Source organism: Pan paniscus, chromosome 14 (assembly GCF_029289425.2).
Source record: "Pan paniscus chromosome 14, NHGRI_mPanPan1-v2.0_pri, whole genome shotgun sequence".
NCBI lineage: Eukaryota > Metazoa > Chordata > Mammalia > Primates > Hominidae > Pan > Pan paniscus.
The window spans coordinates 19,039,277-19,052,028 of NC_073263.2; the positions used below are offsets into that span (position 1 = coordinate 19,039,277).

The 12,752-nt window shown below is 41.9% G+C and overlaps 1 protein-coding gene across 1 annotated transcript in view; it reads left to right on the top strand.

Moving 5' to 3' along the window:
• The window catches only part of LOC117975669 (protein mono-ADP-ribosyltransferase PARP4-like), a 71,696-nt gene that overhangs the window by 51,059 nt on the left and 7,885 nt on the right, over positions 1-12,752 (top strand). The window contains exons 17-18 of the mRNA XM_063595896.1: positions 3,883-3,994; positions 4,224-4,356. The gene's annotated coding sequence lies outside the window, so the exon portion shown is untranslated. The remainder of the gene's footprint in view (positions 1-3,882; positions 3,995-4,223; positions 4,357-12,752) is intronic.

The following is a 12,752-nucleotide window of genomic DNA, read 5'->3' on the forward strand; positions in this document are numbered from 1 at the left end:
TCAGGAAGAAAGTTCCACTTATGTGGTCATTTAGAGACCTTGATTCCTTCCATACTGTGGCTCCACCATCTTCAATATATGTCTTTAAAATTATCCTGGTAAGAGAGAAGAACAAAGATTACCCTGGCATCATCCCCCTGCTAGACAAGAGGAAGAGCACTAGTCACATAGCGCCATCCATGTACGAAGGCCTGAGAAATGTACTGTTAAGCTGCGTATCCAGGAGGAGAAAAGAGCTCTGATGAGCACCTAGCCAGCCTCTGCCAGAGGCAGTTGTTCAACCTCTGGACCTGTTTCCTATCATGACAACAAGGGGATAGGTGAGGAAGTCCTGAGCATCCTTGACCCAGCAAGTGGTTTGAAGGTCAAATGCTAGCCCTAGGACAGGAGCTGTTTGTTTGTTTGTTTTGAGACTAGGTCTGGCTCCCTTGCCCAGGCTGTTGTGCAGTGGTGCTATCTCAGCTCACTGCAACCTCTGCTTCCCAGGCTCAAGGGATCCTCCCACCTAAGCCTCCTGAGTAGCTGGGACTACAGGCACCTGCCACCATGCCTGACTAATTTTTGTATTTTTTGGTAGAGATGGGGTTTTGCCATGTTGTCCAGTGTGGTCTCGAACTTGTGAGCTCAAGCAATCTGCCCACCTTGGCCTCCCAAAGTGTTGGGATTACAGGCATGAGCCACCATGCTCAGCCTGGAGATTTTTTTTTAATAAAATACACATTATTAAACAACTAGCCAATATTCATGAATAGATAGAACAGCAGTGTCTCACTGGCCACCATCACCTCTAAAATGCCAGAGTTTTCAGATTCCAGGCTGGGTGGGTGGGCAAATGCATAGCCTGTTTGACCTGCAGTAGGCCAAAAAGGGGTGATGACAATTTACGTGAGGAGTGAGTGCTTGATCCTGGAATAATAGAAGAGCCTCTATCTGACTAACTCTCCTGCCAATAACAGTTATTAACTTTGAATAAAATGTTTAAAACCATTCTTTGAAGGCCAGGAGAATAATCAAAAACAGGCAGAAACTAGAGTGAATATAATCTTTGAAAGAAAGCAAGCCAACTAGGTGGGCTCCACATATATCCAGCTTGTCACCTAAAGGCATTTCTCAGCTCATGAGACACAGTGGGAGGTTTGAACTAAAACAGAAAGTCTTAATGGGATGAGGACATGGGGTTGGAGTTTGAGGTTGCCTAAGTGGCTGGAAGTTAAGGATTAAAATCCTATAAAGGAGGGAACCACAGAGCAGGGAGCTCTGAAATCTGCATCCAAATACCCCTCAGATTCTTGGCTGTCTCCTAACCTCTACATATACAGGGTGCAACCTCAAGGAATCCAGAAAAAAGCCACAACTGGGAAGCTACAGAGCTAAGCAGAGATTTCAGCTGCTGCCTAGTACTGGCCAGAGTTTACAGTTCAAGTGGCACCAAATTAGAGAGACTTTATGAATATCTTTCCATTGAAACCATAAAAGGGTCATAAGGATCATATCTCATGATCAAGGACTATACCCCAGGACATAGGGATAAGCCAAAATAGACCCATCCTAATAAAGCCTAAAACAAAGCCTACACAGGACCCACCAGAACAAAACTGAACACTCTTTAGAGTAAGATAGCATAGCTGAGAGTCTCTACAAGGTGTCATTTTTAATGTTCAGTATGGAATGAAAATTTAATAACATACGAAGAAGCAGGACAATATGATCGTGATCAAGGGGAAAATGGGCTATAAATGCTGACCCACAGATGACCCAGATGTCAGAATTAGCAGACACAGACTTTAAAGCTGCTATTAAAAATATAGTGAAGGATTGACTTACCAGAAAAGGATGGAATGGGTGAATAAATGGCAGAATCTCAGCAAATAGATGGAAACTATAAAGAATAACCAAATGAAAATCCTAGAACTGGAAAATATAGTATCTGCAATGAAAAGGTCATTGAATGAGCTTAACAACAGAATGGACACAACAGGAAAAAAATCATTTAATTCAATTTGCAATGTACTCAATAAACTTCTCTAAACTGAAATATAGAAAGAAAAAAATAGAATGAAAAAAGAACAGAGGAGCCAAGACTGTGGAATGATATCAAAAGATTTAACATTTGTGTAACTGGGGTTTCAGAAAGTGAAAGGGTAGACAGAAAAATATTTGAACAGTTTTGTAAAATTGATCAAAGATAGCATCTTTCAGATCCAAGAAACTCGCAGCACTCCAAGCAGGATAAATTTTAAAATGACCACATTTAGATAGGCCAGAGTCAAACTGTTGAAAACCAAAGATAAGCTGGGCACAGTGGTTCACACCTGTAATGCCTGCACTGTGGGAGGCCAAAGGGGGCAGATCACTTGAGCCCAGGATTTCAAGACCAGCCTGACCAACATGGTAAAACCCCATCTCTACAAAAATACAAAAATTAGCCAGGCATGGTGACATGCACCTATGGTCCCAGCTACTTGGGAGGCTGAGGTGGGAGGATCACCTGAGCCCTGGGATGTTGAGGCTGCAGTGAGCCATGATTGTGCCACTGCACTCCAGCCCAGGTGACAGAGTGAGATAAAAATTCAAGATAAATATATTGTCATGTGAGGCTAGAGCTCAGGGAAGAGGTCAGAATTGGAAAAGACTGGGAAAATTCTCAACGTTAGTAGTATTTAAAGCCTGGCTCTGGATGAGGTCACCCAAAGAAAGAAGGTGGTCTGAGCAGAGCAGGTGCTAGGACCAGCCTGCCACACAGCAGGGTTTAGTGTTCAGACTGCACAAGAAACAGTAAAGACGCTGAGGAGTGGCCTGAGAAACAAGAGGAAAACTGGAGAAAATTGAGTCACAGATGCAAGGGGATGGGATTTCACGGATGTACCTTTTCCATGGGCTTTTCCTGTGTTTCACTGTATTACTCCCTATTATCCATGTTATTTTTCTGTAAGCGTGTGCTTTTCTGTCTTTCTTCCTCTACGTAGAGTCTCAAGCTTATTTTTTTCTCTGACTTGTTTTTATATCTCTGTACCCAACTTTGTCTTTTATCCTCTTCTTCATTTCTCTTTTATCGTCCCTTCTCCTTCTGAATTTGTTTTTTAAATGACACTGATACACGTTAGGCATTTCATCAGTTTATTATTTATTATATTAGTCTTGGAGTTGTATGTTGCTATTATTAATATTGCTTAAAAATTAGTCTAACATTTTGTAAATAATACCCAAAAAATAAGCCACAAAAGAATCCAGCAAATTAAACTGCTTTTGTCTCCATTGATTTTCTTTTGTGGGACAATGTATTAGTTTTCTTATTTTGTTTTTAAAAATTTATTCAATTCCTTTTTCCTCTATTAAGAACATTATATTATTTAATAAAAGCCCTCTTATGAGCAGTTTTGGCTACCTCAATGATGTAAAATTAATGGTGTATATGCAGATATGTGCATACTCTGCCAGGTCCTTTTGTCTTTACTCAAAAAAAGTAATTGCATATTCTTAATTATAAGACAAAGATTTGGTTTTTTTTTTTCTTCCCTAAAACCATTTTTTGGCTGTGTGCTGTGGCTCATGCCTATAATCTCAACACTTTGGGAGGCCAAAGTAGGAGGATCACTTGAGTCCAGGAGTTGGAGGCTACAGTGAGTTCTGATCACACCCACTGCACTCCAACGTGACAGAGTGAGCCCGTCTCTCAAAAAAAAAAATGAGGCTTGTATTTTTAAAATAAAAATGGGTTGTTAATTCTGAGTTCAACACATGTAAACATTCATTTTTCAATTTTGATATTTCATGATATAGTAAAATATCTTGATTAGGATACCTGTAGGTACTAACCACTAGAAATAATTTGATACACCAGTGTAACTGGTCATAACTGTTGTTTATCTGTTGAATATTTAGGTTTACTCTTCTAAGCTATTCGTAACAGGAGCCTAAAAACTGGGTTTCTTTCATTGCACTTCATGGCTCACTGGTTATTGAAGATGGCAAGCGAGGGGCACTCTGGATACAGGTCAGTTTCCTGACAACCATCAGGATAGTATGATAGGCACACGGTTCCAACTGTCCTCATTTATTTAAATAGCAAGCTAATTAAGGACCTTGAAGAGTATTAGAGAGTTTCACGATCTGCTCATGTCCTGTGATTTAACCGTATTATAATTCTTTAATGGGAATTTTATAAACAGGCAGTTTGAGATGCAGAGTTTCCAACAGACTTAACGGAGTTTTTTCCCCTTTAGGTGTAGAAGGAAGAGAACATCTCCTGGACATAATTGCCACAATGCTGGTACTACAGTTTATTCGCACCAGGTTGGAAAAAACGGGAATAGTGTTCAAATCACTGATGGAACTGGATGACGCTTCTATTTCCAGGTGGCTTTAACTATAGTATTAAGGAACTTATTTATATTTTCAACTATTTATTTAATAAACCTTACAAACAAGCTACAGGGAATTATCTTTCATGTGTAGACTACTTTATAAGTACGTAGGAAGATAATTTGTTTGCAGGCGACAGCTTGCCCACAGTCTCCTGTGGCGGGCAGGGCTGATGTGGTATTTGTGCCTTGGCCTGCACAGGAAATGGGCTCAAAGAGTTTCAGTGCAGCTCCCGCTGGAGCCCGGCGCTTCTGGCTCTGGATGTGGTACTCTTCACTGCAGTCTGCTGATCCTGGGTGCTTCCAGAAGACCCACAGTGTGACTGTTCGGCCCAGCCCTGTTCCCAACAATGGCAGGGCCTGGGACAAGAATACAATACAAGTATTTAAAGTTTATAACTTTATAGTTTATAACAAGTGTTTAAAAGTTATAAATCAAACTAGCAAACTATTAGATTAAGTGTGTCCTAATCTCCTCCCTTGCAAATACAACTTCATAACCACCTGGAAGGCCAGGTTCAAATTCAGCCCTTGGCTGACCCCTAGCACCCTAAGAGGCCTTGCCTGCACACGTGAATACCCCATCCCACCCATCAAAATGCCATCCAGACCCCATGCCAGTGCCCCCTCACACCAGCCACCTTGTAGCACCAGTGAGATGGCAGCACTGTTCAAATTCAGGATGACAGACCAGGGAAGACCCTGGAAGTGGACTCAGGGCCATGTGGTCAGGGACGCTGGAGTTGCAGGGTCTAAAAAGGAAGATATGGGCTCCGGGGTGGGCACATTCTCTTGTCCCTACAGACCCTCCACCCCATGGCGAGAGGGGCATGACCAGAGTAGGATCCCTCTGACATACATATATATGTATATACATATACATATGCACATACATTCACATGTATGTGAAGGCACACATGTGCACATACACATATGCACATACATTCACATATACACATGTATATATAAGTATATACATACACATATGCACATACATACACACATACACATGTATATATATAAATATATACATACACATATGCACATACATACACATATACACATATACATACACATGTAATTGGCTTATGTTCTTTTAAAGGCAAGATAAAGGGAAAACTAATCAAACTAATAAAAATACTATTGTGAGGGAGGTTTGGTAGAGAGGACAAGGATGGAAGCTAGGTTTCTCCTAGTGTGCTTTGTTTTGCAGTTTTGACTTTGGAACTACGTAAATATTTTACATAATAATGGATAAGATTGATATTTATTTATTTATTTGTTGAGACAAAGTCTGGCTCTATCGCCCAGGCTGGAGTGCAGTGGTGCAATCTCAGCTCACTGCAACCTCCGCCTCCTGGGCTCAAGCCATCCTCCCACCTCAGCCTCCTGAGTAAGTGGGACTACAGGCATGCACCACCATGCCCTGCTAATTTTTGTATTTTTTGTAAAGACAGGGCTTCACCATGTTACCCAGGCTGGTCTCGAACTCCTGAACTCAAGCAATCCTCCTGCCTCAGCCTTCCGAAGTGCTAGGATTACAGACATGAGACACCATGCCCAGCCTGGGAATTAATTTAAGGTGACTTTACAACATAGTAAATAATTTGACTGTGTCAAATTATGTCAAATACCCTAGTGGGATAGTGCCTAAGGATTAAAAAATATTACAAAGAAATCTCACTGGGAGTAGCCATGGTGTTAATAACACTTTTGATTTGTTATTTTGGAAGGTAGATACTAATATTGTTAGAAACCAATATGTATAAAATCAAATAAGTTAAACGAAACCCCTTGATTTCTAAACTTGAATTAGATCAGAGAATAGAGGAACATGATACGTGACACCATGCAAATGCAGTCAGCAAAGTCTGGAATGTGGGGAAATAAATGGCAAGAGAAAAAAAGGGTTGAGGAGCAGAACCTGTAAATAAACCTTTAGAGACATGTCAACCAAAAGCAAGGGTAGACCTTGTTTAGATCCTGGTTTGAACAAAATCCACTGCATTTAAAAAAGTGAGACAGGGAAAATTAAACACTACCTGGATATTTTATGATATTTAAAGAAATATTGATAACTATTTTTTATTTTTTGAGACAGAGTCTCGCTCTGTCGCCCAGGCTGGAGTGCAATGACGCAATTTTGGCTCATTGCAAGCTCTGCCTCCCAGGTTCACACCATTCTCCTGCCTCAGCCTCCCAATTAGCTGGGACTACAGGCACCCGCCACCATGCCTGACTAATTTTTTTGTATTTTTAGTAGAGACGGGGTTTCACCATGTCTGATAACAATTTTTTAAGTGTAATGATTAAGAAAAAGTTCTCGAACACAAAACAGGTGTTCAGGAAGTTCTGGACTAGGCACATTGGCTCATGCTTGTAATCCATGCACTTCGGGAGGCTGAGATGGGAGGACCACTTGAGCCCAGCAAGATCAAGCCCAGGAGTTTAAGACCAGCCTAGGTAACCAATGACACCCCCATCTCTACAAAAAAACTTTTTTAAATTACCCAGTCATTGCTGGGCACAGTGGCTCACGCCTGGAATCCCAGCACTTTGGGAGGCCAAAGCAGGAGGATTGCTTGCTTCCAGGAGCTCAAGACCAGCCTTGACCACATAGCAAGACCCTGTCTCTACAAAAAAAATTAAAAATTAGCCGAGTGTGGTAGTGTGTGACTACTCAGGAAGCTGAGATGAGGGGGATTGCTTGAGCCCAGGAGGCCAAGGCTGCAGTGAGTTGTGATTGTGCCACTGCACTCCAGCCAGGGCAACAAAGTGAGACCCTGTCTAAAAAAAAAAGGAGAATCGTAATTTACTATATGTAATTTATACTTCCATTTTTTAAAAAGCAATACCTTCTCATTAGTTTGCCAAGGAAGATGAGAATTTATTCTTTTTTCTATTTGGGGGGTTTTCTTTTTTTTGTATTTATTTATTTAATTTATTTATTTATTTATTTATTGAGGCAGGGTCTCGTTCTGTTGCCCAGGCTGGACTGCAGTGGCATGATCTCGGCTCACTGCAACTTCTGCCTCCCAGGTTGATCACTTGAGCCCAGCAAGACCAAGTCCAGGAGTTTAAGACCAGCAATTCTCAGCCTCAGCCTTCCGAGTAGCTGGGATTACAGGTGCGCACCACCGTGCCCGGCTAATTTTTGTATTTTTAGTAGAGATGAGGTTTTGCCATGGTGGCCAGGCTGGTCTCAAACTCCTGGCCTCAAGTGAAAATAAACCAGTGCCACTTGCCAAGAGAATTAATTAAATAAATATCAAAGAAAAAACACTTTGAACAGCTAGGAGATGGGACTAAAAAATTAGTATTTGACTTAATAGGCACATCCAAAGAGGTACTTATTCTATTTATATTGTTCCTAATTAGTAATATTATAGCTGTTAGAACAAGTATAAACTTTGAACCTGCTTTTGAACTGTAATACCACAAAGTATTAAAGCAAGATTTTCAAAATTGATCAAGTATATTCCAGCATATAGCTCTTGCTACATTACTGCTGTGGTGCTAGCAAAATGGTTTGCTGGCACTTGAGGACATAAGACAATATGATTTCAGGCCAGGCGCGGTGGCTCACGCCTATAATCCCAGCACTTTGAGAGGCTGAGGCGGGCAGATCACAAGGTTGCAGTGAGCTGAGATTGTGCTACTGCACTCCAGCCTGGCAACAAAGCGAGACTCTGTCTCAAAAAAAAAAAAAATTAAATATTTTTTATTTCCTGTTTATTGCATGTTTGAAACTTTGTTCTGTATTTTCTATTTCAGGATGTACGTAACATTGATACAGGAGTGCATTACATGGGGGTGTGGGCACAAGATTTTCTTACTAGTGGAATGTGAACCAAAAAGTGTAGAGGCCACTGGACTAAAGGAGGCCGGCTGAATTAGTGAAAATATTCAAAGCCAGTTTTGTCGTTTTCAGCAGTCAGTAACTATCAGTAGACAAACATTTACCAGGAAATGTTGGTCTTTTAACCACTTTGGGCATGCTTCTTATTTAGTATGTTCATTCTATCATGACATTCAGTGAACATTTATTGAGTGCCTACTGTGTACCAGGGATTAGTAAGCACGTTAAATTTATAAGCTTTGTGGATTTCCACCACAAACCCATAGGACCTCATGTTATTCTCATAATTGAGGAAACTGAGATTCCCAGTGTTGAATGAAAGCCACACAGTATCACATGGCCAATATCATGTGATTGCAGAGTCAGGATTCAAACCCAGCTCTTCACCATCACGCTATACTGACAGCCCTTTCCCAGTTCACAGGGAAAAAACAGGAACAGGGAGAGAATTTTCAAAATATTAAGTTTCCCCATAGAATTTTCTGAAGAACTTTGGTGTATGTTGCCACTTGTTCACTAACAAGTTCTAGCAGATGACAGAACAAATGAGGAAGTAGCTAATTAATATTAATGAACAATCTCAGAATTTTTCTGAGTGTTGAATAGACTTGAATATTCAACAGTCTCAAATATTTGACACCATTTACTGGACACAGACTTGACTCGATATGCTTATTTTACCAAGGTGTTCCTGGTTTATGTGACACAGCTGAACATATGCCAGTTTCATGGGGGACTCTCAGATATTCTGAAGGTACCTAACCAAGTCAGTACAGTGGGAAGGAGAGAGAAACAGAAGCCTCGTTTGTGAAATAGTACTTGAGTTTGTGCGTGAAGAATGGATAGGATTTAGACTGAGAAGCGTGGAAAGGGGACAACCATAAATAACTGTAGAGAGGCTGGAACCTGAGCTGTGCTGTAGGCAGCAGGGATGCCTGGAGGCACGTGGAAGCCAGGAAGTGGTGGGCACAGGACACTTCACAATGCAGTGCGTAAGCTCAAGGTCAGAAGGGTAGAAGAACTTCCGTAAGATGTCAAGGAAAACTGCTTTTATTAGATATCTTAATTTTTGGCAGAATCATTTTGTCTGATATAATGTGATGGGTTTAGTACCACATTACATTTCACATGTTATATTCTGAAATCTGAAACATTTATTTTTTTTAATCTAAGAATATTTCCTGGGCTTTTGAGGCAATAAAGAAAGCAAGTGAATGGGTAAGAAGAACTGAAGGACAGTACCCATCTATCTGCCCACGGCTTGAACTGGGGAAAGACTGGGACTCTGCCACCAAGCAGTTGCTGGGACTCCAGCCCATAAACAGTGTGTCCCCTCTTCATAGAGTCCTTCATTACAGTCAAGGCTAAATCAAATGAAACTGAATTTTAAACTTTCTGCATGCTTCTATGTAGAAAATAATCAAATGATAATAGATACTTATAATGAAACTCCATTAAGGTTTTATTCAGTGTAGCAATTAGTGTCTTTAAAAATAAAGTGGAAGCAGAATTACTTTAATCAACTAACAAGCAATAATGAAACTTAAAATATTTCAGTTTTCTGTCTCATTTTTTGTTGTTGTTGTTTTATTTTTTATATTTTTTATTTTTTTGAGATGAAGTTTTGCTCTTGTTGCTCAGACTGGAGTGCAATGGCGTGATCTCAGTTCACTGCAATCTCTGCCTCCTGGGTACAAGCAATGCTCCTGCCTCGGCCTCCCGAGTAGCCGGGATTACAGGTGCATGCCACCATGCCCTGCTAATTTTTTGTATTTTTAGTAGAGACAGGATTTCACCAGGTTGCCCAGGCAGGTCTCGACTTCCTGATCTCAGATGATCCACCCGCCTCTGCCTCCCAAATTGCTGGGATTACAGGCATAAGCCACTGCACCTGGCCTGTTGTTGTTGTTTTAGAGATGGTCTCAATCTGTCTCCCAGGCTGGAGTGCAGTGGTGCGATCATACCACATTGCAGCCTCAAACTCCTGGGCTCAAAGAATAGTCCTGCCTCAGCATCCCAATTAATTGAGACTATAGGCATGTGCCACCACACCCAGGTAATTTTGGGGTGTACTTTTTGTAGAGATGGGGTCTTGCTATGCTGCCTAGGCTGGTCTTGAATTCCTGGCCTCAAGCAATCCTCCCACCTCAGCTGCTGAATGTGTTGGGATTACTTGCATGAGCCTCTGCACCCAGCCAGTGTTTCAGAGCTTTACGGTGATGAGAGATGCTTCTGGATGGTTCTGGGAGCCTGTGTTCTTCTCACATTCAGGAGTCCAGTGGAAAGCTGGCTCAGTTGGACAGAGCAAGCTGAGAAGAAACATGGTCTTTTGTAGGGGATCTGTCAGGGTGGTGGGAGAAATTATAAAAATTAAGTTGTAGGAAATAGACACAAAACTTCTTGGAAGGCTGGGAGGTTTGCATAGCTTCAGTAAAAGATTTGGCTGAAGGCAGCTGAATTCTCTTAAAAGCTTAGGGCGTAGATACATAGGAATGTAGAGGAGTTTATCTAAATAGCTTGTTTACTCATGTGGTCCTAAAACAGACTTTTGATCATTTGCGGGCACATGACTGCTCTCTACTCAGGAGATCAGCAATGTTAATTACCCTCTAGTGGTGTGGTGTTTACTTGAGACCTTTGTCATTAAATCTGTACTGAATAAATGCCTGGAGCCCCAGACTGACAGGGCTGTGCCTGCTGACTCTTTACAGCACCCTCCTCAGTGTCTGGGAGCTGCCCGGTCCCCTACCCCACTCTTTCATGGGATACCTGTGTCTGAGTACATTTCTTCATCCATCATGCAGCCAGGGTCTGCAGGTTGGACCCAGCAAGTTATTGACAGAGTTTGAAAATTATACAGGATTGGTTGTTGAGTTGGATATTTTAGTCAACATTTATTAAGCCCATGCCTCAGCAGTAGTTGACTTTTGTCTAAAGGGAGAGAAAGAAATTCTAGTTTTCCCAAACGTCCAAGGCTCCAAACAAAACATACTGTATCAAGATTTCCAGAAGAAAGTCCTGGCAACTTGGATATTTAATAGGTGCTCCAGGTTATCAAGCACATTAGAACACAATGGCCCAGGTGCTGTATCTCAAAGTGTGAGTCTGTGGACTGGCATTGTCTGCCTCACTCGGGAACTCATCAAGAGAGGCAGAATCTCTGGTCCTGTTTGAGACTATTGAATCAGAAGCTGCATTTTATTTAGCAAGGCCCCCAAGTGACTCCTGTGCATGTTTATAGTTGAAGGGCTAGTGGAATGTGGTGACAGGAACATATTTGGTGCTTGTTCAGGGCCTTGTTTTAAGAACCCATGATGCTTGTGCCCAGTGGAGCAACCCATCAATCCAATTGTTGTTGGGAGAAAACCTGAGGCAAGACTTGCTAGTCTGACATAATATGAAAACAGCCTTGGAACATGTCCTGGGTCCAGAGTTTAAAACTTCTTGTGTCCTATGGAACACCAGGTTCCATGCTTAAGGGTGGAAGGCTGCCCTGCTGCACTACAACCTAAGCCCAGGGCATAAAACCCCTTGTGGCTTGGATGGAATCCAGGACTCAGTACATAAAACCCCTTGTGGCCTCTGGAATGTGTCCAGACTTGCCGGCTCCTTGCTTCTTGCTCTCCCAGGATCATAAATTGATTGTATCTTGAGGTAGAAGGAAATGTTCAACATTATCTCGAGTAGCAGAACATGTTCCATATGCTTCAAAGAAAATGCTAGACCAACACAGCTATAAACTAAACACTTGATGTGACTGCTTCCTTTCAACCAGCACATCCTCACCACCTGCTTCTTTGTTTAATCACCAATAAATGGTGTGGGCTCCCAGAGTTCAGGGCCTTCACAGCCTCTATACTAGCATTGGCCCCCTGGACCCACTTTATGTACTATTAGCTTGTCTTGTCTCATTCCTTTGACTCTGCCGGACTTTGTAGCCCCCACGGCCTGGTGTTGGGTTTGATCACCTCAACACCAATGTGGATATTTGTGACTGCATTTGTTTTATAATATTTTTATTATTCACCTTGTACAGATGAAGACTTCCAGCTGTAGAGGCCAAAGGGGCCACACTGCAGGTAGAGCAGGCATTCACCAAGGCGTTTGTGATCCTGGGGTGCAGCTCCCACCCTTGGCTGCCTGGGTGCTTCTTTCCAGACCTACTGTCTTGTGACATCCCCTTAGGCACCAAGCACAGGCTGCTGTCTGATTTAGAACTGAGCCTGTTTAGTTGATGGCTCAGTGCAGGCCTCTAAAAAAGCAAGCCTGATGTGGGTTAGTACATCTGTGATTGGCTTACTTATTTGGTGTTCATTTTTTCAGTTTTCAGAAAGGTCAGTTGAAGTGCTGCTGGTGGCTGTAGAATTGATACGTAGGGGAGGTTTTTGATCTGTGAGCTTTCTAAGGGACAATTGCTAAGCCACACTTATACCTTGAGCCCCTTTCCTTTGGAACAATGTAGAGCCCAGTTCATGGCTCCCAGAAGTTTACGTCCAGTAATTTGGCTGCAGGCCTAGAGAACGGGAGGCTGC